The 21079-nt window shown below is 47.7% G+C and overlaps 14 non-coding genes across 14 annotated transcripts; all 14 read left to right on the top strand.

The window, feature by feature from the left end:
* Window positions 1-1065: 1065 nt before the first annotated feature.
* On the top strand, window positions 1066-1256 carry LOC142730227 (U2 spliceosomal RNA). The gene has a single exon (XR_012878876.1). It is a non-coding gene; the product is annotated as a U2 spliceosomal RNA (small nuclear RNA).
* Window positions 1257-2556: 1300 nt separating this feature from the next.
* Window positions 2557-2747, top strand: LOC142730226 (U2 spliceosomal RNA). Its single transcript, XR_012878875.1, has one exon. It is a non-coding gene; the product is annotated as a U2 spliceosomal RNA (small nuclear RNA).
* A 1292-nt stretch (window positions 2748-4039) lies between these two features.
* On the top strand, window positions 4040-4230 carry LOC142730233 (U2 spliceosomal RNA). The gene has a single exon (XR_012878881.1). It is a non-coding gene; the product is annotated as a U2 spliceosomal RNA (small nuclear RNA).
* Window positions 4231-5518: 1288 nt separating this feature from the next.
* Window positions 5519-5709, top strand: LOC142730225 (U2 spliceosomal RNA). Its single transcript, XR_012878874.1, has one exon. It is a non-coding gene; the product is annotated as a U2 spliceosomal RNA (small nuclear RNA).
* A 1304-nt stretch (window positions 5710-7013) lies between these two features.
* Window positions 7014-7204, top strand: LOC142730236 (U2 spliceosomal RNA). The gene has a single exon (XR_012878884.1). It is a non-coding gene; the product is annotated as a U2 spliceosomal RNA (small nuclear RNA).
* Window positions 7205-8484: 1280 nt separating this feature from the next.
* On the top strand, window positions 8485-8675 carry LOC142730224 (U2 spliceosomal RNA). The gene has a single exon (XR_012878873.1). It is a non-coding gene; the product is annotated as a U2 spliceosomal RNA (small nuclear RNA).
* Window positions 8676-10328: 1653 nt separating this feature from the next.
* LOC142730228 (U2 spliceosomal RNA) lies at window positions 10329-10519 on the top strand. Its single transcript, XR_012878877.1, has one exon. It is a non-coding gene; the product is annotated as a U2 spliceosomal RNA (small nuclear RNA).
* Window positions 10520-11791: 1272 nt separating this feature from the next.
* Window positions 11792-11982, top strand: LOC142730223 (U2 spliceosomal RNA). The gene has a single exon (XR_012878872.1). It is a non-coding gene; the product is annotated as a U2 spliceosomal RNA (small nuclear RNA).
* A 1280-nt stretch (window positions 11983-13262) lies between these two features.
* LOC142730221 (U2 spliceosomal RNA) lies at window positions 13263-13453 on the top strand. Its single transcript, XR_012878870.1, has one exon. It is a non-coding gene; the product is annotated as a U2 spliceosomal RNA (small nuclear RNA).
* Window positions 13454-14745: 1292 nt separating this feature from the next.
* On the top strand, window positions 14746-14936 carry LOC142730220 (U2 spliceosomal RNA). The gene has a single exon (XR_012878869.1). It is a non-coding gene; the product is annotated as a U2 spliceosomal RNA (small nuclear RNA).
* Window positions 14937-16220: 1284 nt separating this feature from the next.
* Window positions 16221-16411, top strand: LOC142730217 (U2 spliceosomal RNA). Its single transcript, XR_012878868.1, has one exon. It is a non-coding gene; the product is annotated as a U2 spliceosomal RNA (small nuclear RNA).
* A 1280-nt stretch (window positions 16412-17691) lies between these two features.
* LOC142730216 (U2 spliceosomal RNA) lies at window positions 17692-17882 on the top strand. Its single transcript, XR_012878867.1, has one exon. It is a non-coding gene; the product is annotated as a U2 spliceosomal RNA (small nuclear RNA).
* Window positions 17883-19170: 1288 nt separating this feature from the next.
* Window positions 19171-19361, top strand: LOC142730215 (U2 spliceosomal RNA). Its single transcript, XR_012878866.1, has one exon. It is a non-coding gene; the product is annotated as a U2 spliceosomal RNA (small nuclear RNA).
* Window positions 19362-20653: 1292 nt separating this feature from the next.
* LOC142730214 (U2 spliceosomal RNA) lies at window positions 20654-20844 on the top strand. The gene has a single exon (XR_012878865.1). It is a non-coding gene; the product is annotated as a U2 spliceosomal RNA (small nuclear RNA).
* The last annotated feature ends 235 nt before the right edge of the window (window positions 20845-21079 follow it).

The following is a 21079-nucleotide window of genomic DNA, read 5'->3' as shown; positions in this document are numbered from 1 at the left end:
GAACACCTCATTCACCTTCCTTGTCTTCTCTCCGCCCTCCCTTTTAGGTAAGTTAAAGAGCTGCACCTGAGCCAGCCACTGATTGATTGATTGATTGATTGATTGATTGATTGATTGATTGATTGATGCAGCACAACAGTCAAATAGTGGAGTGGAGTAGGGGAACAGCAAACAGCCAATAAAGCAGCCCGCCCGCTCGCCTGCCCGCCACAATGGACCTACCTGTGTACACTAGATGGATGTGATGGAATGTACTGTCGTCCCTACATTTCAAGAAGAAGTAAGAATTGCAGTTGCAACAAAGCCTTGCTTGCCTACAAAGAGAGCAGCAATTTGGATTTGTTACTATGTTACCTAGAAGAATAACAAACTGTGCAAGGATGGAGGTTGTAGGAGCAAGGAGAAGTTGTCTGTAAAGTTGGTGGATGCCTATTTTCCATTTTGCAGTCCCTTGTCTCCCTCTTGTGGCCTCCTGGAGGCAACTAGCTGTGCAAAAAAAAGACAGCCTGGCGGCCGGCTGTTGCAGTGTTGCCCTCTCAGGCAACACTGAGTGACTGACTGAGCCTCACCGTCTTATATAAAGTTCAGACGGAACTTTGCACGTGTCATAGTGGAGCCCTCAGGATTCCAGAGCCAGCTTTCTGACATCATAATGGGGCCTCAGAGATAAAAGCCTGGGCCCAGGCAGTGTTGGTCAGTGCTGCTCAGCAGGCAGCACTGGACTGGACTGGATTACAGCTGATACAAGGTGTGAAGGAACAAGGGGTGGCTGTGGGCATGCACTTGCTGCCGCTGCCAGTGTTTATCTGCATGGCAGCAGGGCATTTGGGCGTTGCCAGGAAGGCGTTTTTATGTAGATTCCTCCTCTTTCAGCACTGCATTGTGGTGCAAGCAAAAGAAGCAAATCCTGTCTGGCTTCCTCTCCGGCCTTTATTCACCTCCCGTGTAGCTGTGAGTGTGTGAGCCTGCAGGGCCCCATGGAATTGCCTAGAAGTAGGCTGAATCGCTGCAAGGGCTGAACAGCAGTATCGGGCAGGCTCGGGCAACGCGCGGCCCGTTCGGGTTATCGCTTCTCGGCCTTTTGGCTAAGATCAAGTGTAGTATCTGTTCTTATCAGTTTAATATCTGATACGTCCCCTATCTGGGGACCATATATTAAATGGATTTTTAGAACAGGGAGATGGAAATAGAGCTTGCTCTGTCCACTCCACGCATTGACCTGGTATTGCAGTATTTCCAGGACCGGTGCACCCTTTCCTTATGTGTTGACTAAAAGCAGATTCCAAAAGTGTTTTTTGTCTTTGCTATTGTTTCTGTCTTTCTGAAGGGATCTCCCCTTTTAATCCCATTATTTCAACACCTGTTGGACAATGCATGAGTGATAATGAGCTCATTGATTAAATGCAATTAATGAATAGATTGCCACCTCTTGTTGTGTGTCGTCTGTGTTTCTGTGTTTCCGGCATTTCACATTGGAACACCTCATTCACCTTCCTTGTCTTCTCTCCGCCCTCCCTTTTAGGTAAGTTAAAGAGCTGCACCTGAGCCAGCCACTGATTGATTGATTGATTGATTGATTGATTGATTGATTGATTGATTGATTGATTGATTGATTGATGCAGCACAACAGTCAAATAGTGGAGTGGAGTAGGGGAACAGCAAACAGCCAATAAAGCAGCCCGCCCGCTCGCCTGCCCGCCACAATGGACCTACCTGTGTACACTAGATGGATGTGATGGAATGTACTGTCGTCCCTACATTTCAAGAAGAAGTAAGAATTGCAGTTGCAACAAAGCCTTGCTTGCCTACAAAGAGAGCAGCAATTTGGATTTGTTACTATGTTACCTAGAAGAATAACAAACTGTGCAAGGATGGAGGTTGTAGGAGCAAGGAGAAGTTGTCTGTAAAGTTGGTGGATGCCTATTTTCCATTTTGCAGTCCCTTGTCTCCCTCTTGTGGCCTCCTGGAGGCAACTAGCTGTGCAAAAAAAAGACAGCCTGGCGGCCGGCTGTTGCAGTGTTGCCCTCTCAGGCAACACTGAGTGACTGACTGAGCCTCACCGTCTTATATAAAGTTCAGACGGAACTTTGCACGTGTCATAGTGGAGCCCTCAGTATTCCAGAGCCAGCTTTCTGACATCATAATGGGGCCTCAGAGATAAAAGCCTGGGCCCAGGCAGTGTTGGTCAGTGCTGCTCAGCAGGCAGCACTGGACTGGACTGGATTACAGCTGATACAAGGTGTGAAGGAACAAGGGGTGGCTGTGGGCATGCACTTGCTGCCGCTGCCAGTGTTTATCTGCATGGCAGCAGGGCATTTGGGCGTTGCCAGGAAGGCGTTTTTATGTAGATTCCTCCTCTTTCAGCACTGCATTGTGGTGCAAGCAAAAGAAGCAAATCCTGTCTGGCTTCCTCTCCGGCCTTTATTCACCTCCCGTGTAGCTGTGAGTGTGTGAGCCTGCAGGGCCCCATGGAATTGCCTAGAAGTAGGCTGAATCGCTGCAAGGGCTGAACAGCAGTATCGGGCAGGCTCGGGCAACGCGCGGCCCGTTCGGGTTATCGCTTCTCGGCCTTTTGGCTAAGATCAAGTGTAGTATCTGTTCTTATCAGTTTAATATCTGATACGTCCCCTATCTGGGGACCATATATTAAATGGATTTTTAGAACAGGGAGATGGAAATAGAGCTTGCTCTGTCCACTCCACGCATTGACCTGGTATTGCAGTATTTCCAGGACCGGTGCACCCTTTCCTTATGTGTTGACTAAAAGCAGATTCCAAAAGTGTTTTTTGTCTTTGCTATTGTTTCTGTCTTTCTGAAGGGATCTCCCCTTTTAATCCCATTATTTCAACACCTGTTGGACAATGCATGAGTGATAATGAGCTCATTGATTAAATGCAATTAATGAATAGATTGCCACCTCTTGTTGTGTGTCGTCTGTGTTTCTGTGTTTCCGGCATTTCACATTGGAACACCTCATTCACCTTCCTTGTCTTCTCTCCGCCCTCCCTTTTAGGTAAGTTAAAGAGCTGCACCTGAGCCAGCCACTGATTGATTGATTGATTGATTGATTGATTGATTGATTGATTGATTGATTGATTGATGCAGCACAACAGTCAAATAGTGGAGTGGAGTAGGGGAACAGCAAACAGCCAATAAAGCAGCCCGCCCGCTCGCCTGCCCGCCACAATAGACCTACCTGTGTACACTAGATGGATGTGATGGAATGTACTGTCATCCCTACATTTCAAGAAGAAGTAAGAATTGCAGTTGCAACAAAGCCTTGCTTGCCTACAAAGAGAGCAGCAATTTGGATTTGTTACTATGTTACCTAGAAGAATAACAAACTGTGCAAGGATGGAGGTTGTAGGAGCAAGGAGAAGTTGTCTGTAAAGTTGGTGGATGCCTATTTTCCATTTTGCAGTCCCTTGTCTCCCTCTTGTGGCCTCCTGGAGGCAACTAGCTGTGCAAAAAAAAGACAGCCTGGCGGCCGGCTGTTGCAGTGTTGCCCTCTCAGGCAACACTGAGTGACTGACTGAGCCTCACCGTCTTATATAAAGTTCAGACGGAACTTTGCACGTGTCATAGTGGAGCCCTCAGGATTCCAGAGCCAGCTTTCTGACATCATAATGGGGCCTCAGAGATAAAAGCCTGGGCCCAGGCAGTGTTGGTCAGTGCTGCTCAGCAGGCAGCACTGGACTGGACTGGATTACAGCTGATACAAGGTGTGAAGGAACAAGGGGTGGCTGTGGGCATGCACTTGCTGCCGCTGCCAGTGTTTATCTGCATGGCAGCAGGGCATTTGGGCGTTGCCAGGAAGGCGTTTTTATGTAGATTCCTCCTCTTTCAGCACTGCATTGTGGTGCAAGCAAAAGAAGCAAATCCTGTCTGGCTTCCTCTCCGGCCTTTATTCACCTCCCGTGTAGCTGTGAGTGTGTGAGCCTGCAGGGCCCCATGGAATTGCCTAGAAGTAGGCTGAATCGCTGCAAGGGCTGAACAGCAGTATCGGGCAGGCTCGGGCAACGCGCGGCCCGTTCGGGTTATCGCTTCTCGGCCTTTTGGCTAAGATCAAGTGTAGTATCTGTTCTTATCAGTTTAATATCTGATACGTCCCCTATCTGGGGACCATATATTAAATGGATTTTTAGAACAGGGAGATGGAAATAGAGCTTGCTCTGTCCACTCCACGCATTGACCTGGTATTGCAGTATTTCCAGGACCGGAGCACCCTTTCCTTATGTGTTGACTAAAAGCAGATTCCAAAAGTGTTTTTTGTCTTTGCTATTGTTTCTGTCTTTCTGAAGGGATCTCCCCTTTTAATCCCATTATTTCAACACCTGTTGGACAATGCATGAGTGATAATGAGCTCATTGATTAAATGCAATTAATGAATAGATTGCCACCTCTTGTTGTGTGTCGTCTGTGTTTCTGTGTTTCCGGCATTTCACATTGGAACACCTCATTCACCTTCCTTGTCTTCTCTCCGCCCTCCCTTTTAGGTAAGTTAAAGAGCTGCACCTGAGCCAGCCACTGATTGATTGATTGATTGATTGATTGATTGATTGATTGATTGATTGATTGATGCAGCACAACAGTCAAATAGTGGAGTGGAGTAGGGGAACAGCAAACAGCCAATAAAGCAGCCCGCCCGCTCGCCTGCCCGCCACAATGGACCTACCTGTGTACACTAGATGGATGTGATGGAATGTACTGTCGTCCCTACATTTCAAGAAGAAGTAAGAATTGCAGTTGCAACAAAGCCTTGCTTGCCTACAAAGAGAGCAGCAATTTGGATTTGTTACTATGTTACCTAGAAGAATAACAAACTGTGCAAGGATGGAGGTTGTAGGAGCAAGGAGAAGTTGTCTGTAAAGTTGGTGGATGCCTATTTTCCATTTTGCAGTCCCTTGTCTCCCTCTTGTGGCCTCCTGGAGGCAACTAGCTGTGCAAAAAAAAGACAGCCTGGCGGCCGGCTGTTGCAGTATTGCCCTCTCAGGCAACACTGAGTGACTGACTGAGCCTCACCGTCTTATATAAAGTTCAGACGGAACTTTGCACGTGTCATAGTGGAGCCCTCAGGATTCCAGAGCCAGCTTTCTGACATCATAATGGGGCCTCAGAGATAAAAGCCTGGGCCCAGGCAGTGTTGGTCAGTGCTGCTCAGCAGGCAGCACTGGACTGGACTGGATTACAGCTGATACAAGGTGTGAAGGAACAAGGGGTGGCTGTGGGCATGCACTTGCTGCCGCTGCCAGTGTTTATCTGCATGGCAGCAGGGCATTTGGGCGTTGCCAGGAAGGCGTTTTTATGTAGATTCCTCCTCTTTCAGCACTGCATTGTGGTGCAAGCAAAAGAAGCAAATCCTGTCTGGCTTCCTCTCCGGCCTTTATTCACCTCCCGTGTAGCTGTGAGTGTGTGAGCCTGCAGGGCCCCATGGAATTGCCTAGAAGTAGGCTGAATCGCTGCAAGGGCTGAACAGCAGTATCGGGCAGGCTCGGGCAACGCGCGGCCCCTTCGGGTTATCGCTTCTCGGCCTTTTGGCTAAGATCAAGTGTAGTATCTGTTCTTATCAGTTTAATATCTGATACGTCCCCTATCTGGGGACCATATATTAAATGGATTTTTAGAACAGGGAGATGGAAATAGAGCTTGCTCTGTCCACTCCACGCATTGACCTGGTATTGCAGTATTTCCAGGACCGGTGCACCCTTTCCTTATGTGTTGACTAAAAGCAGATTCCAAAAGTGTTTTTTGTCTTTGCTATTGTTTCTGTCTTTCTGAAGGGATATCCCCTTTTAATCCCATTATTTCAACACCTGTTGGACAATGCATGAGTGATAATGAGCTCATTGATTAAATGCAATTAATGAATAGATTGCCACCTCTTGTTGTGTGTCGTCTGTGTTTCTGTGTTTCCGGCATTTCACATTGGAACACCTCATTCACCTTCCTTGTCTTCTCTCCGCCCTCCCTTTTAGGTAAGTTAAAGAGCTGCACCTGAGCCAGCCACTGATTGATTGATTGATTGATTGATTGATTGATTGATTGATTGATTGATTGATTGATTGATTGATTGATGCAGCACAACAGTCAAATAGTGGAGTGGAGTAGGGGAACAGCAAACAGCCAATAAAGCAGCCCGCCCGCTCGCCTGCCCGCCACAATGGACCTACCTGTGTACACTAGATGGATGTGATGGAATGTACTGTCGTCCCTACATTTCAAGAAGAAGTAAGAATTGCAGTTGCAACAAAGCCTTGCTTGCCTACAAAGAGAGCAGCAATTTGGATTTGTTACTATGTTACCTAGAAGAATAACAAACTGTGCAAGGATGGAGGTTGTAGGAGCAAGGAGAAGTTGTCTGTAAAGTTGGTGGATGCCTATTTTCCATTTTGCAGTCCCTTGTCTCCCTCTTGTGGCCTCCTGGAGGCAACTAGCTGTGCAAAAAAAAGACAGCCTGGCGGCCGGCTGTTGCAGTGTTGCCCTCTCAGGCAACACTGAGTGACTGACTGAGCCTCACCGTCTTATATAAAGTTCAGACGGAACTTTGCACGTGTCATAGTGGAGCCCTCAGGATTCCAGAGCCAGCTTTCTGACATCATAATGGGGCCTCAGAGATAAAAGCCTGGGCCCAGGCAGTGTTGGTCAGTGCTGCTCAGCAGGCAGCACTGGACTGGACTGGATTACAGCTGATACAAGGTGTGAAGGAACAAGGGGTGGCTGTGGGCATGCACTTGCTGCCGCTGCCAGTGTTTATCTGCATGGCAGCAGGGCATTTGGGCGTTGCCAGGAAGGCGTTTTTATGTAGATTCCTCCTCTTTCAGCACTGCATTGTGGTGCAAGCAAAAGAAGCAAATCCTGTCTGGCTTCCTCTCCGGCCTTTATTCACCTCCCGTGTAGCTGTGAGTGTGTGAGCCTGCAGGGCCCCATGGAATTGCCTAGAAGTAGGCTGAATCGCTGCAAGGGCTGAACAGCAGTATCGGGCAGGCTCGGGCAACGCGCGGCCCCTTCGGGTTATCGCTTCTCGGCCTTTTGGCTAAGATCAAGAGTAGTATCTGTTCTTATCAGTTTAATATCTGATACGTCCCCTATCTGGGGACCATATATTAAATGGATTTTTAGAACAGGGAGATGGAAATAGAGCTTGCTCTGTCCACTCCACGCATTGACCTGGTATTGCAGTATTTCCAGGACCGGTGCACCCTTTCCTTATGTGTTGACTAAAAGCAGATTCCAAAAGTGTTTTTTGTCTTTGCTATTGTTTCTGTCTTTCTGAAGGGATCTCCCCTTTTAATCCCATTATTTCAACACCTGTTGGACAATGCATGAGTGATAATGAGCTCATTGATTAAATGCAATTAATGAATAGATTGCCACCTCTTGTTGTGTGTCGTCTGTGTTTCTGTGTTTCCGGCATTTCACATTGGAACACCTCATTCACCTTCCTTGTCTTCTCTCCGCCCTCCCTTTTAGGTAAGTTAAAGAGCTGCACCTGAGCCAGCCACTGATTGATTGATTGATTGATTGATTGATTGATTGATTGATTGATGCAGCACAACAGTCAAATAGTGGAGTGGAGTAGGGGAACAGCAAACAGCCAATAAAGCAGCCCGCCCGCTCGCCTGCCCGCCACAATGGACCTACCTGTGTACACTAGATGGATGTGATGGAATGTACTGTCGTCCCTACATTTCAAGAAGAAGTAAGAATTGCAGTTGCAACAAAGCCTTGCTTGCCTACAAAGAGAGCAGCAATTTGGATTTGTTACTATGTTACCTAGAAGAATAACAAACTGTGCAAGGATGGAGGTTGTAGGAGCAAGGAGAAGTTGTCTGTAAAGTTGGTGGATGCCTATTTTCCATTTTGCAGTCCCTTGTCTCCCTCTTGTGGCCTCCTGGAGGCAACTAGCTGTGCAAAAAAAAGACAGCCTGGCGGCCGGCTGTTGCAGTGTTGCCCTCTCAGGCAACACTGAGTGACTGACTGAGCCTCACCGTCTTATATAAAGTTCAGACGGAACTTTGCACGTGTCATAGTGGAGCCCTCAGGATTCCAGAGCCAGCTTTCTGACATCATAATGGGGCCTCAGAGATAAAAGCCTGGGCCCAGGCAGTGTTGGTCAGTGCTGCTCAGCAGGCAGCACTGGACTGGACTGGATTACAGCTGATACAAGGTGTGAAGGAACAAGGGGTGGCTGTGGGCATGCACTTGCTGCCGCTGCCAGTGTTTATCTGCATGGCAGCAGGGCATTTGGGCGTTGCCAGGAAGGCGTTTTTATGTAGATTCCTCCTCTTTCAGCACTGCATTGTGGTGCAAGCAAAAGAAGCAAATCCTGTCTGGCTTCCTCTCCGGCCTTTATTCACCTCCCGTGTAGCTGTGAGTGTGTGAGCCTGCAGGGCCCCATGGAATTGCCTAGAAGTAGGCTGAATCGCTGCAAGGGCTGAACAGCAGTATCGGGCAGGCTCGGGCAACGCGCGGCCCGTTCGGGTTATCGCTTCTCGGCCTTTTGGCTAAGATCAAGTGTAGTATCTGTTCTTATCAGTTTAATATCTGATACGTCCCCTATCTGGGGACCATATATTAAATGGATTTTTAGAACAGGGAGATGGAAATAGAGCTTGCTCTGTCCACTCCACGCATTGACCTGGTATTGCAGTATTTCCAGGACCGGTGCACCCTTTCCTTATGTGTTGACTAAAAGCAGATTCCAAAAGTGTTTTTTGTCTTTGCTATTGTTTCTGTCTTTCTGAAGGGATCTCCCCTTTTAATCCCATTATTTCAACACCTGTTGGACAATGCATGAGTGATAATGAGCTCATTGATTAAATGCAATTAATGAATAGATTGCCACCTCTTGTTGTGTGTCGTCTGTGTTTCTGTGTTTCCGGCATTTCACATTGGAACACCTCATTCACCTTCCTTGTCTTCTCTCCGCCCTCCCTTTTAGGTAAGTTAAAGAGCTGCACCTGAGCCAGCCACTGATTGATTGATTGATTGATTGATTGATTGATTGATTGATTGATTGATGCAGCACAACAGTCAAATAGTGGAGTGGAGTAGGGGAACAGCAAACAGCCAATAAAGCAGCCAGCCCGCTCGCCTGCCCGCCACAATGGACCTACCTGTGTACACTAGATGGATGTGATAGAATGTACTGTCGTCCCTACATTTCAAGAAGAAGTAAGAATTGCAGTTGCAACAAAGCCTTGCTTGCCTACAAAGAGAGCAGCAATTTGGATTTGTTACTATGTTACCTAGAAGAATAACAAACTGTGCAAGGATGGAGGTTGTAGGAGCAAGGAGAAGTTGTCTGTAAAGTTGGTGGATGCCAGCCACTGATTGATTGATTGATTGATTGATTGATTGATTGATTGATTGATTGATTGATTGATTGATGCAGCACAACAGTCAAATAGTGGAGTGGAGTAGGGGAACAGCAAACAGCCAATAAAGCAGCCCGCCCGCTCGCCTGCCCGCCACAATGGACCTACCTGTGTACACTAGATGGATGTGATGGAATGTACTGTCGTCCCTACATTTCAAGAAGAAGTAAGAATTGCAGTTGCAACAAAGCCTTGCTTGCCTACAAAGAGAGCAGCAATTTGGATTTGTTACTATGTTACCTAGAAGAATAACAAACTGTGCAAGGATGGAGGTTGTAGGAGCAAGGAGAAGTTGTCTGTAAAGTTGGTGGATGCCTATTTTCCATTTTGCAGTCCCTTGTCTCCCTCTTGTGGCCTCCTGGAGGCAACTAGCTGTGCAAAAAAAAGACAGCCTGGCGGCCGGCTGTTGCAGTGTTGCCCTCTCAGGCAACACTGAGTGACTGACTGAGCCTCACCGTCTTATATAAAGTTCAGACGGAACTTTGCACGTGTCATAGTGGAGCCCTCAGGATTCCAGAGCCAGCTTTCTGACATCATAATGGGGCCTCAGAGATAAAAGCCTGGGCCCAGGCAGTGTTGGTCAGTGCTGCTCAGCAGGCAGCACTGGACTGGACTGGATTACAGCTGATACAAGGTGTGAAGGAACAAGGGGTGGCTGTGGGCATGCACTTGCTGCCGCTGCCAGTGTTTATCTGCATGGCAGCAGGGCATTTGGGCGTTGCCAGGAAGGCGTTTTTATGTAGATTCCTCCTCTTTCAGCACTGCATTGTGGTGCAAGCAAAAGAAGCAAATCCTGTCTGGCTTCCTCTCCGGCCTTTATTCACCTCCCGTGTAGCTGTGAGTGTGTGAGCCTGCAGGGCCCCATGGAATTGCCTAGAAGTAGGCTGAATCGCTGCAAGGGCTGAACAGCAGTATCGGGCAGGCTCGGGCAACGCGCGGCCCGTTCGGGTTATCGCTTCTAGGCCTTTTGGCTAAGATCAAGTGTAGTATCTGTTCTTATCAGTTTAATATCTGATACGTCCCCTATCTGGGGACCATATATTAAATGGATTTTTAGAACAGGGAGATGGAAATAGAGCTTGCTCTGTCCACTCCACGCATTGACCTGGTATTGCAGTATTTCCAGGACCGGTGCACCCTTTCCTTATGTGTTGACTAAAAGCAGATTCCAAAAGTGTTTTTTGTCTTTGCTATTGTTTCTGTCTTTCTGAAGGGATCTCCCCTTTTAATCCCATTATTTCAACACCTGTTGGACAATGCATGAGTGATAATGAGCTCATTGATTAAATGCAATTAATGAATAGATTGCCACCTCTTGTTGTGTGTCGTCTGTGTTTCTGTGTTTCCGGCATTTCACATTGGAACACCTCATTCACCTTCCTTGTCTTCTCTCCGCCCTCCCTTTTAGGTAAGTTAAAGAGCTGCACCTGAGCCAGCCACTGATTGATTGATTGATTGATTGATTGATTGATTGATGCAGCACAACAGTCAAATAGTGGAGTGGAGTAGGGGAACAGCAAACAGCCAATAAAGCAGCCCGCCCGCTCGCCTGCCCGCCACAATGGACCTACCTGTGTACACTAGATGGATGTGATGGAATGTACTGTCGTCCCTACATTTCAAGAAGAAGTAAGAATTGCAGTTGCAACAAAGCCTTGCTTGCCTACAAAGAGAGCAGCAATTTGGATTTGTTACTATGTTACCTAGAAGAATAACAAACTGTGCAAGGATGGAGGTTGTAGGAGCAAGGAGAAGTTGTCTGTAAAGTTGGTGGATGCCTATTTTCCATTTTGCAGTCCCTTGTCTCCCTCTTGTGGCCTCCTGGAGGCAACTAGCTGTGCAAAAAAAAGACAGCCTGGCGGCCGGCTGTTGCAGTGTTGCCCTCTCAGGCAACACTGAGTGACTGACTGAGCCTCACCGTCTTATATAAAGTTCAGACGGAACTTTGCACGTGTCATAGTGGAGCCCTCAGGATTCCAGAGCCAGCTTTCTGACATCATAATGGGGCCTCAGAGATAAAAGCCTGGGCCCAGGCAGTGTTGGTCAGTGCTGCTCAGCAGGCAGCACTGGACTGGACTGGATTACAGCTGATACAAGGTGTGAAGGAACAAGGGGTGGCTGTGGGCATGCACTTGCTGCCGCTGCCAGTGTTTATCTGCATGGCAGCAGGGCATTTGGGCGTTGCCAGGAAGGCGTTTTTATGTAGATTCCTCCTCTTTCAGCACTGCATTGTGGTGCAAGCAAAAGAAGCAAATCCTGTCTGGCTTCCTCTCCGGCCTTTATTCACCTCCCGTGTAGCTGTGAGTGTGTGAGCCTGCAGGGCCCCATGGAATTGCCTAGAAGTAGGCTGAATCGCTGCAAGGGCTGAACAGCAGTATCGGGCAGGCTCGGGCAACGCGCGGCCCGTTCGGGTTATCGCTTCTCGGCCTTTTGGCTAAGATCAAGTGTAGTATCTGTTCTTATCAGTTTAATATCTGATACGTCCCCTATCTGGGGACCATATATTAAATGGATTTTTAGAACAGGGAGATGGAAATAGAGCTTGCTCTGTCCACTCCACGCATTGACCTGGTATTGCAGTATTTCCAGGACCGGTGCACCCTTTCCTTATGTGTTGACTAAAAGCAGATTCCAAAAGTGTTTTTTGTCTTTGCTATTGTTTCTGTCTTTCTGAAGGGATCTCCCCTTTTAATCCCATTATTTCAACACCTGTTGGACAATGCATGAGTGATAATGAGCTCATTGATTAAATGCAATTAATGAATAGATTGCCACCTCTTGTTGTGTGTCGTCTGTGTTTCTGTGTTTCCGGCATTTCACATTGGAACACCTCATTCACCTTCCTTGTCTTCTCTCCGCCCTCCCTTTTAGGTAAGTTAAAGAGCTGCACCTGAGCCAGCCACTGATTGATTGATTGATTGATTGATTGATTGATTGATTGATTGATGCAGCACAACAGTCAAATAGTGGAGTGGAGTAGGGGAACAGCAAACAGCCAATAAAGCAGCCCGCCCGCTCGCCTGCCCGCCACAATGGACCTACCTGTGTACACTAGATGGATGTGATGGAATGTACTGTCGTCCCTACATTTCAAGAAGAAGTAAGAATTGCAGTTGCAACAAAGCCTTGCTTGCCTACAAAGAGAGCAGCAATTTGGATTTGTTACTATGTTACCTAGAAGAATAACAAACTGTGCAAGGATGGAGGTTGTAGGAGCAAGGAGAAGTTGTCTGTAAAGTTGGTGGATGCCTATTTTCCATTTTGCAGTCCCTTGTCTCCCTCTTGTGGCCTCCTGGAGGCAACTAGCTGTGCAAAAAAAAGACAGCCTGGCGGCCGGCTGTTGCAGTGTTGCCCTCTCAGGCAACACTGAGTGACTGACTGAGCCTCACCGTCTTATATAAAGTTCAGACGGAACTTTGCACGTGTCATAGTGGAGCCCTCAGGATTCCAGAGCCAGCTTTCTGACATCATAATGGGGCCTCAGAGATAAAAGCCTGGGCCCAGGCAGTGTTGGTCAGTGCTGCTCAGCAGGCAGCACTGGACTGGACTGGATTACAGCTGATACAAGGTGTGAAGGAACAAGGGGTGGCTGTGGGCATGCACTTGCTGCCGCTGCCAGTGTTTATCTGCATGGCAGCAGGGCATTTGGGCGTTGCCAGGAAGGCGTTTTTATGTAGATTCCTCCTCTTTCAGCACTGCATTGTGGTGCAAGCAAAAGAAGCAAATCCTGTCTGGCTTCCTCTCCGGCCTTTATTCACCTCCCGTGTAGCTGTGAGTGTGTGAGCCTGCAGGGCCCCATGGAATTGCCTAGAAGTAGGCTGAATCGCTGCAAGGGCTGAACAGCAGTATCGGGCAGGCTCGGGCAACGCGCGGCCCGTTCGGGTTATCGCTTCTCGGCCTTTTGGCTAAGATCAAGTGTAGTATCTGTTCTTATCAGTTTAATATCTGATACGTCCCCTATCTGGGGACCATATATTAAATGGATTTTTAGAACAGGGAGATGGAAATAGAGCTTGCTCTGTCCACTCCACGCATTGACCTGGTATTGCAGTATTTCCAGGACCGGTGCACCCTTTCCTTATGTGTTGACTAAAAGCAGATTCCAAAAGTGTTTTTTGTCTTTGCTATTGTTTCTGTCTTTCTGAAGGGATCTCCCCTTTTAATCCCATTATTTCAACACCTGTTGGACAATGCATGAGTGATAATGAGCTCATTGATTAAATGCAATTAATGAATAGATTGCCACCTCTTGTTGTGTGTCGTCTGTGTTTCTGTGTTTCCGGCATTTCACATTGGAACACCTCATTCACCTTCCTTGTCTTCTCTCCGCCCTCCCTTTTAGGTAAGTTAAAGAGCTGCACCTGAGCCAGCCACTGATTGATTGATTGATTGATTGATTGATTGATTGATTGATTGATTGATTGATTGATGCAGCACAACAGTCAAATAGTGGAGTGGAGTAGGGGAACAGCAAACAGCCAATAAAGCAGCCCGCCCGCTCGCCTGCCCGCCACAATGGACCTACCTGTGTACACTAGATGGATGTGATGGAATGTACTGTCGTCCCTACATTTCAAGAAGAAGTAAGAATTGCAGTTGCAACAAAGCCTTGCTTGCCTACAAAGAGAGCAGCAATTTGGATTTGTTACTATGTTACCTAGAAGAATAACAAACTGTGCAAGGATGGAGGTTGTAGGAGCAAGGAGAAGTTGTCTGTAAAGTTGGTGGATGCCTATTTTCCATTTTGCAGTCCCTTGTCTCCCTCTTGTGGCCTCCTGGAGGCAACTAGCTGTGCAAAAAAAAGACAGCCTGGCGGCCGGCTGTTGCAGTGTTGCCCTCTCAGGCAACACTGAGTGACTGACTGAGCCTCACCGTCTTATATAAAGTTCAGACGGAACTTTGCACGTGTCATAGTGGAGCCCTCAGGATTCCAGAGCCAGCTTTCTGACATCATAATGGGGCCTCAGAGATAAAAGCCTGGGCCCAGGCAGTGTTGGTCAGTGCTGCTCAGCAGGCAGCACTGGACTGGACTGGATTACAGCTGATACAAGGTGTGAAGGAACAAGGGGTGGCTGTGGGCATGCACTTGCTGCCGCTGCCAGTGTTTATCTGCATGGCAGCAGGGCATTTGGGCGTTGCCAGGAAGGCGTTTTTATGTAGATTCCTCCTCTTTCAGCACTGCATTGTGGTGCAAGCAAAAGAAGCAAATCCTGTCTGGCTTCCTCTCCGGCCTTTATTCACCTCCCGTGTAGCTGTGAGTGTGTGAGCCTGCAGGGCCCCATGGAATTGCCTAGAAGTAGGCTGAATCGCTGCAAGGGCTGAACAGCAGTATCGGGCAGGCTCGGGCAACGCGCGGCCCGTTCGGGTTATCGCTTCTCGGCCTTTTGGCTAAGATCAAGTGTAGTATCTGTTCTTATCAGTTTAATATCTGATACGTCCCCTATCTGGGGACCATATATTAAATGGATTTTTAGAACAGGGAGATGGAAATAGAGCTTGCTCTGTCCACTCCACGCATTGACCTGGTATTGCAGTATTTCCAGGACCGGTGCACCCTTTCCTTATGTGTTGACTAAAAGCAGATTCCAAAAGTGTTTTTTGTCTTTGCTATTGTTTCTGTCTTTCTGAAGGGATCTCCCCTTTTAATCCCATTATTTCAACACCTGTTGGACAATGCATGAGTGATAATGAGCTCATTGATTAAATGCAATTAATGAATAGATTGCCACCTCTTGTTGTGTGTCGTCTGTGTTTCTGTGTTTCCGGCATTTCACATTGGAACACCTCATTCACCTTCCTTGTCTTCTCTCCGCCCTCCCTTTTAGGTAAGTTAAAGAGCTGCACCTGAGCCAGCCACTGATTGATTGATTGATTGATTGATTGATTGATTGATTGATTGATTGATGCAGCACAACAGTCAAATAGTGGAGTGGAGTAGGGGAACAGCAAACAGCCAATAAAGCAGCCCGCCCGCTCGCCTGCCCGCCACAATGGACCTACCTGTGTACACTAGATGGATGTGATGGAATGTACTGTCGTCCCTACATTTCAAGAAGAAGTAAGAATTGCAGTTGCAACAAAGCCTTGCTTGCCTACAAAGAGAGCAGCAATTTGGATTTGTTACTATGTTACCTAGAAGAATAACAAACTGTGCAAGGATGGAGGTTGTAGGAGCAAGGAGAAGTTGTCTGTAAAGTTGGTGGATGCCTATTTTCCATTTTGCAGTCCCTTGTCTCCCTCTTGTGGCCTCCTGGAGGCAACTAGCTGTGCAAAAAAAAGACAGCCTGGCGGCCGGCTGTTGCAGTGTTGCCCTCTCAGGCAACACTGAGTGACTGACTGAGCCTCACCGTCTTATATAAAGTTCAGACGGAACTTTGCACGTGTCATAGTGGAGCCCTCAGGATTCCAGAGCCAGCTTTCTGACATCATAATGGGGCCTCAGAGATAAAAGCCTGGGCCCAGGCAGTGTTGGTCAGTGCTGCTCAGCAGGCAGCACTGGACTGGACTGGATTACAGCTGATACAAGGTGTGAAGGAACAAGGGGTGGCTGTGGGCATGCACTTGCTGCCGCTGCCAGTGTTTATCTGCATGGCAGCAGGGCATTTGGGCGTTGCCAGGAAGGCGTTTTTATGTAGATTCCTCCTCTTTCAGCACTGCATTGTGGTGCAAGCAAAAGAAGCAAATCCTGTCTGGCTTCCTCTCCGGCCTTTATTCACCTCCCGTGTAGCTGTGAGTGTGTGAGCCTGCAGGGCCCCATGGAATTGCCTAGAAGTAGGCTGAATCGCTGCAAGGGCTGAACAGCAGTATCGGGCAGGCTAGGGCAACGCGCGGCCCGTTCGGGTTATCGCTTCTCGGCCTTTTGGCTAAGATCAAGTGTAGTATCTGTTCTTATCAGTTTAATATCTGATACGTCCCCTATCTGGGGACCATATATTAAATGGATTTTTAGAACAGGGAGATGGAAATAGAGCTTGCTCTGTCCACTCCACGCATTGACCTGGTATTGCAGTATTTCCAGGACCGGTGCACCCTTTCCTTATGTGTTGACTAAAAGCAGATTCCAAAAGTGTTTTTTGTCTTTGCTATTGTTTCTGTCTTTCTGAAGGGATCTCCCCTTTTAATCCCATTATTTCAACACCTGTTGGACAATGCATGAGTGATAATGAGCTCATTGATTAAATGCAATTAATGAATAGATTGCCACCTCTTGTTGTGTGTCGTCTGTGTTTCTGTGTTTCCGGCATTTCACATTGGAACACCTCATTCACCTTCCTTGTCTTCTCTCCGCCCTCCCTTTTAGGTAAGTTAAAGAGCTGCACCTGAGCCAGCCACTGATTGATTGATTGATTGATTGATTGATTGATTGATTGATTGATGCAGCACAACAGTCAAATAGTGGAGTGGAGTAGGGGAACAGCAAACAGCCAATAAAGCAGCCCGCCCGCTCGCCTGCCCGCCACAATGGACCTACCTGTGTACACTAGATGGATGTGATGGAATGTACTGTCGTCCCTACATTTCAAGAAGAAGTAAGAATTGCAGTTGCAACAAAGCCTTGCTTGCCTACAAAGAGAGCAGCAATTTGGATTTGTTACTATGTTACCTAGAAGAATAACAAACTGTGCAAGGATGGAGGTTGTAGGAGCAAGGAGAAGTTGTCTGTAAAGTTGGTGGATGCCTATTTTCCATTTTGCAGTCCCTTGTCTCCCTCTTGTGGCCTCCTGGAGGCAACTAGCTGTGCAAAAAAAAGACAGCCTGGCGGCCGGCTGTTGCAGTGTTGCCCTCTCAGGCAACACTGAGTGACTGACTGAGCCTCACCGTCTTATATAAAGTTCAGACGGAACTTTGCACGTGTCATAGTGGAGCCCTCAGGATTCCAGAGCCAGCTTTCTGACATCATAATGGGGCCTCAGAGATAAAAGCCTGGGCCCAGGCAGTGTTGGTCAGTGCTGCTCAGCAGGCAGCACTGGACTGGACTGGATTACAGCTGATACAAGGTGTGAAGGAACAAGGGGTGGCTGTGGGCATGCACTTGCTGCCGCTGCCAGTGTTTATCTGCATGGCAGCAGGGCATTTGGGCGTTGCCAGGAAGGCGTTTTTATGTAGATTCCTCCTCTTTCAGCACTGCATTGTGGTGCAAGCAAAAGAAGCAAATCCTGTCTGGCTTCCTCTCCGGCCTTTATTCACCTCCCGTGTAGCTGTGAGTGTGTGAGCCTGCAGGGCCCCATGGAATTGCCTAGAAGTAGGCTGAATCGCTGCAAGGGCTGAACAGCAGTATCGGGCAGGCTCGGGCAACGCGCGGCCCGTTCGGGTTATCGCTTCTCGGCCTTTTGGCTAAGATCAAGTGTAGTATCTGTTCTTATCAGTTTAATATCTGATACGTCCCCTATCTGGGGACCATATATTAAATGGATTTTTAGAACAGGGAGATGGAAATAGAGCTTGCTCTGTCCACTCCACGCATTGACCTGGTATTGCAGTATTTCCAGGACCGGTGCACCCTTTCCTTATGTGTTGACTAAAAGCAGATTCCAAAAGTGTTTTTTGTCTTTGCTATTGTTTCTGTCTTTCTGAAGGGATCTCCCCTTTTAATCCCATTATTTCAACACCTGTTGGACAATGCATGAGTGATAATGAGCTCATTGATTAAATGCAATTAATGAATAGATTGCCACCTCTTGTTGTGTGTCGTCTGTGTTTCTGTGTTTCCGGCATTTCACATTGGAACACCTCATTCACCTTCCTTGTCTTCTCTCCGCCCTCCCTTTTAGGTAAGTTAAAGAGCTGCACCTGAGCCAGCCACTGATTGATTGATTGATTGATTGATTGATTGATTGATTGATTGATTGATTGATGCAGCACAACAGTCAAATAGTGGAGTGGAGTAGGGGAACAGCAAACAGCCAATAAAGCAGCCCGCCCGCTCGCCTGCCCGCCACAATGGACCTACCTGTGTACACTAGATGGATGTGATGGAATGTACTGTCGTCCCTACATTTCAAGAAGAAGTAAGAATTGCAGTTGCAACAAAGCCTTGCTTGCCTACAAAGAGAGCAGCAATTTGGATTTGTTACTATGTTACCTAGAAGAATAACAAACTGTGCAAGGATGGAGGTTGTAGGAGCAAGGAGAAGTTGTCTGTAAAGTTGGTGGATGCCTATTTTCCATTTTGCAGTCCCTTGTCTCCCTCTTGTGGCCTCCTGGAGGCAACTAGCTGTGCAAAAAAAAGACAGCCTGGCGGCCGGCTGTTGCAGTGTTGCCCTCTCAGGCAACACTGAGTGACTGACTGAGCCTCACCGTCTTATATAAAGTTCAGACGGAACTTTGCACGTGTCATAGTGGAGCCCTCAGGATTCCAGAGCCAGCTTTCTGACATCATAATGGGGCCTCAGAGATAAAAGCCTGGGCCCAGGCAGTGTTGGTCAGTGCTGCTCAGCAGGCAGCACTGGACTGGACTGGATTACAGCTGATACAAGGTGTGAAGGAACAAGGGGTGGCTGTGGGCATGCACTTGCTGCCGCTGCCAGTGTTTATCTGCATGGCAGCAGGGCATTTGGGCGTTGCCAGGAAGGCGTTTTTATGTAGATTCCTCCTCTTTCAGCACTGCATTGTGGTGCAAGCAAAAGAAGCAAATCCTGTCTGGCTTCCTCTCCGGCCTTTATTCACCTCCCGTGTAGCTGTGAGTGTGTGAGCCTGCAGGGCCCCATGGAATTGCCTAGAAGTAGGCTGAATCGCTGCAAGGGCTGAACAGCAGTATCGGGCAGGCTCGGGCAACGCGCGGCCCGTTCGGGTTATCGCTTCTCGGCCTTTTGGCTAAGATCAAGTGTAGTATCTGTTCTTATCAGTTTAATATCTGATACGTCCCCTATCTGGGGACCATATATTAAATGGATTTTTAGAACAGGGAGATGGAAATAGAGCTTGCTCTGTCCACTCCACGCATTGACCTGGTATTGCAGTATTTCCAGGACCGGTGCACCCTTTCCTTATGTGTTGACTAAAAGCAGATTCCAAAAGTGTTTTTTGTCTTTGCTATTGTTTCTGTCTTTCTGAAGGGATCTCCCCTTTTAATCCCATTATTTCAACACCTGTTGGACAATGCATGAGTGATAATGAGCTCATTGATTAAATGCAATTAATGAATAGATTGCCACCTCTTGTTGTGTGTCGTCTGTGTTTCTGTGTTTCCGGCATTTCACATTGGAACACCTCATTCACCTTCCTTGTCTTCTCTCCGCCCTCCCTTTTAGGTAAGTTAAAGAGCTGCACCTGAGCCAGCCACTGATTGATTGATTGATTGATTGATTGATTGATTGATTGATTGATTGATTGATTGATGCAGCACAACAGTCAAATAGTGGAGTGGAGTAGGGGAACAGCAAACAGCCAATAAAGCAGCCCGCCCGCTCGCCTGCCCGCCACAATGGACCTACCTGTGTACACTAGATGGATGTGATGGAATGTACTGTCGTCCCTACATTTCAAGAAGAAGTAAGAATTGCAGTTGCAACAAAGCCTTGCTTGCCTACAAAGAGAGCAGCAATTTGGATTTGTTACTATGTTACCTAGAAGAATAACAAACTGTGCAAGGATGGAGGTTGTAGGAGCAAGGAGAAGTTGTCTGTAAAGTTGGTGGATGCCTATTTTCCATTTTGCAGTCCCTTGTCTCCCTCTTGTGGCCTCCTGGAGGCAACTAGCTGTGCAAAAAAAAGACAGCCTGGCGGCCGGCTGTTGCAGTGTTGCCCTCTCAGGCAACACTGAGTGACTGACTGAGCCTCACCGTCTTATATAAAGTTCAGACGGAACTTTGCACGTGTCATAGTGGAGCCCTCAGGATTCCAGAGCCAGCTTTCTGACATCATAATGGGGCCTCAGAGATAAAAGCCTGGGCCCAGGCAGTGTTGGTCAGTGCTGCTCAGCAGGCAGCACTGGACTGGACTGGATTACAGCTGATACAAGGTGTGAAGGAACAAGGGGTGGCTGTGGGCATGCACTTGCTGCCGCTGCCAGTGTTTATCTGCATGGCAGCAGGGCATTTGGGCGTTGCCAGGAAGGCGTTTTTATGTAGATTCCTCCTCTTTCAGCACTGCATTGTGGTGCAAGCAAAAGAAGCAAATCCTGTCTGGCTTCCTCTCCGGCCTTTATTCACCTCCCGTGTAGCTGTGAGTGTGTGAGCCTGCAGGGCCCCATGGAATTGCCTAGAAGTAGGCTGAATCGCTGCAAGGGCTGAACAGCAGTATCGGGCAGGCTCGGGCAACGCGCGGCCCGTTCGGGTTATCGCTTCTCGGCCTTTTGGCTAAGATCAAGTGTAGTATCTGTTCTTATCAGTTTAATATCTGATACGTCCCCTATCTGGGGACCATATATTAAATGGATTTTTAGAACAGGGAGATGGAAATAGAGCTTGCTCTGTCCACTCCACGCATTGACCTGGTATTGCAGTATTTCCAGGACCGGTGCACCCTTTCCTTATGTGTTGACTAAAAGCAGATTCCAAAAGTGTTTTTTGTCTTTGCTATTTATTGTTTCTGTCTTTCTGAAGGGATCTCCCCTTTTAATCCCATTATTTCAACACCTGTTGGACAATGCATGAGTGATAATGAGCTCATTGATTAAATGCAATTAATGAATAGATTGCCACCTCTTGTTGTGTGTCGTCTGTGTTTCTGTGTTTCCGGCATTTCACATTGGAACACCTCATT

This window comes from Rhinoderma darwinii, unplaced genomic scaffold, assembly GCF_050947455.1.
Source record: "Rhinoderma darwinii isolate aRhiDar2 unplaced genomic scaffold, aRhiDar2.hap1 Scaffold_742, whole genome shotgun sequence".
Taxonomy (NCBI): Eukaryota; Metazoa; Chordata; class Amphibia; order Anura; family Rhinodermatidae; genus Rhinoderma; species Rhinoderma darwinii.
The sequence above is the reverse complement of the archived record's forward strand: the minus strand, read 5'-3'. Positions and strand labels throughout refer to the sequence as shown.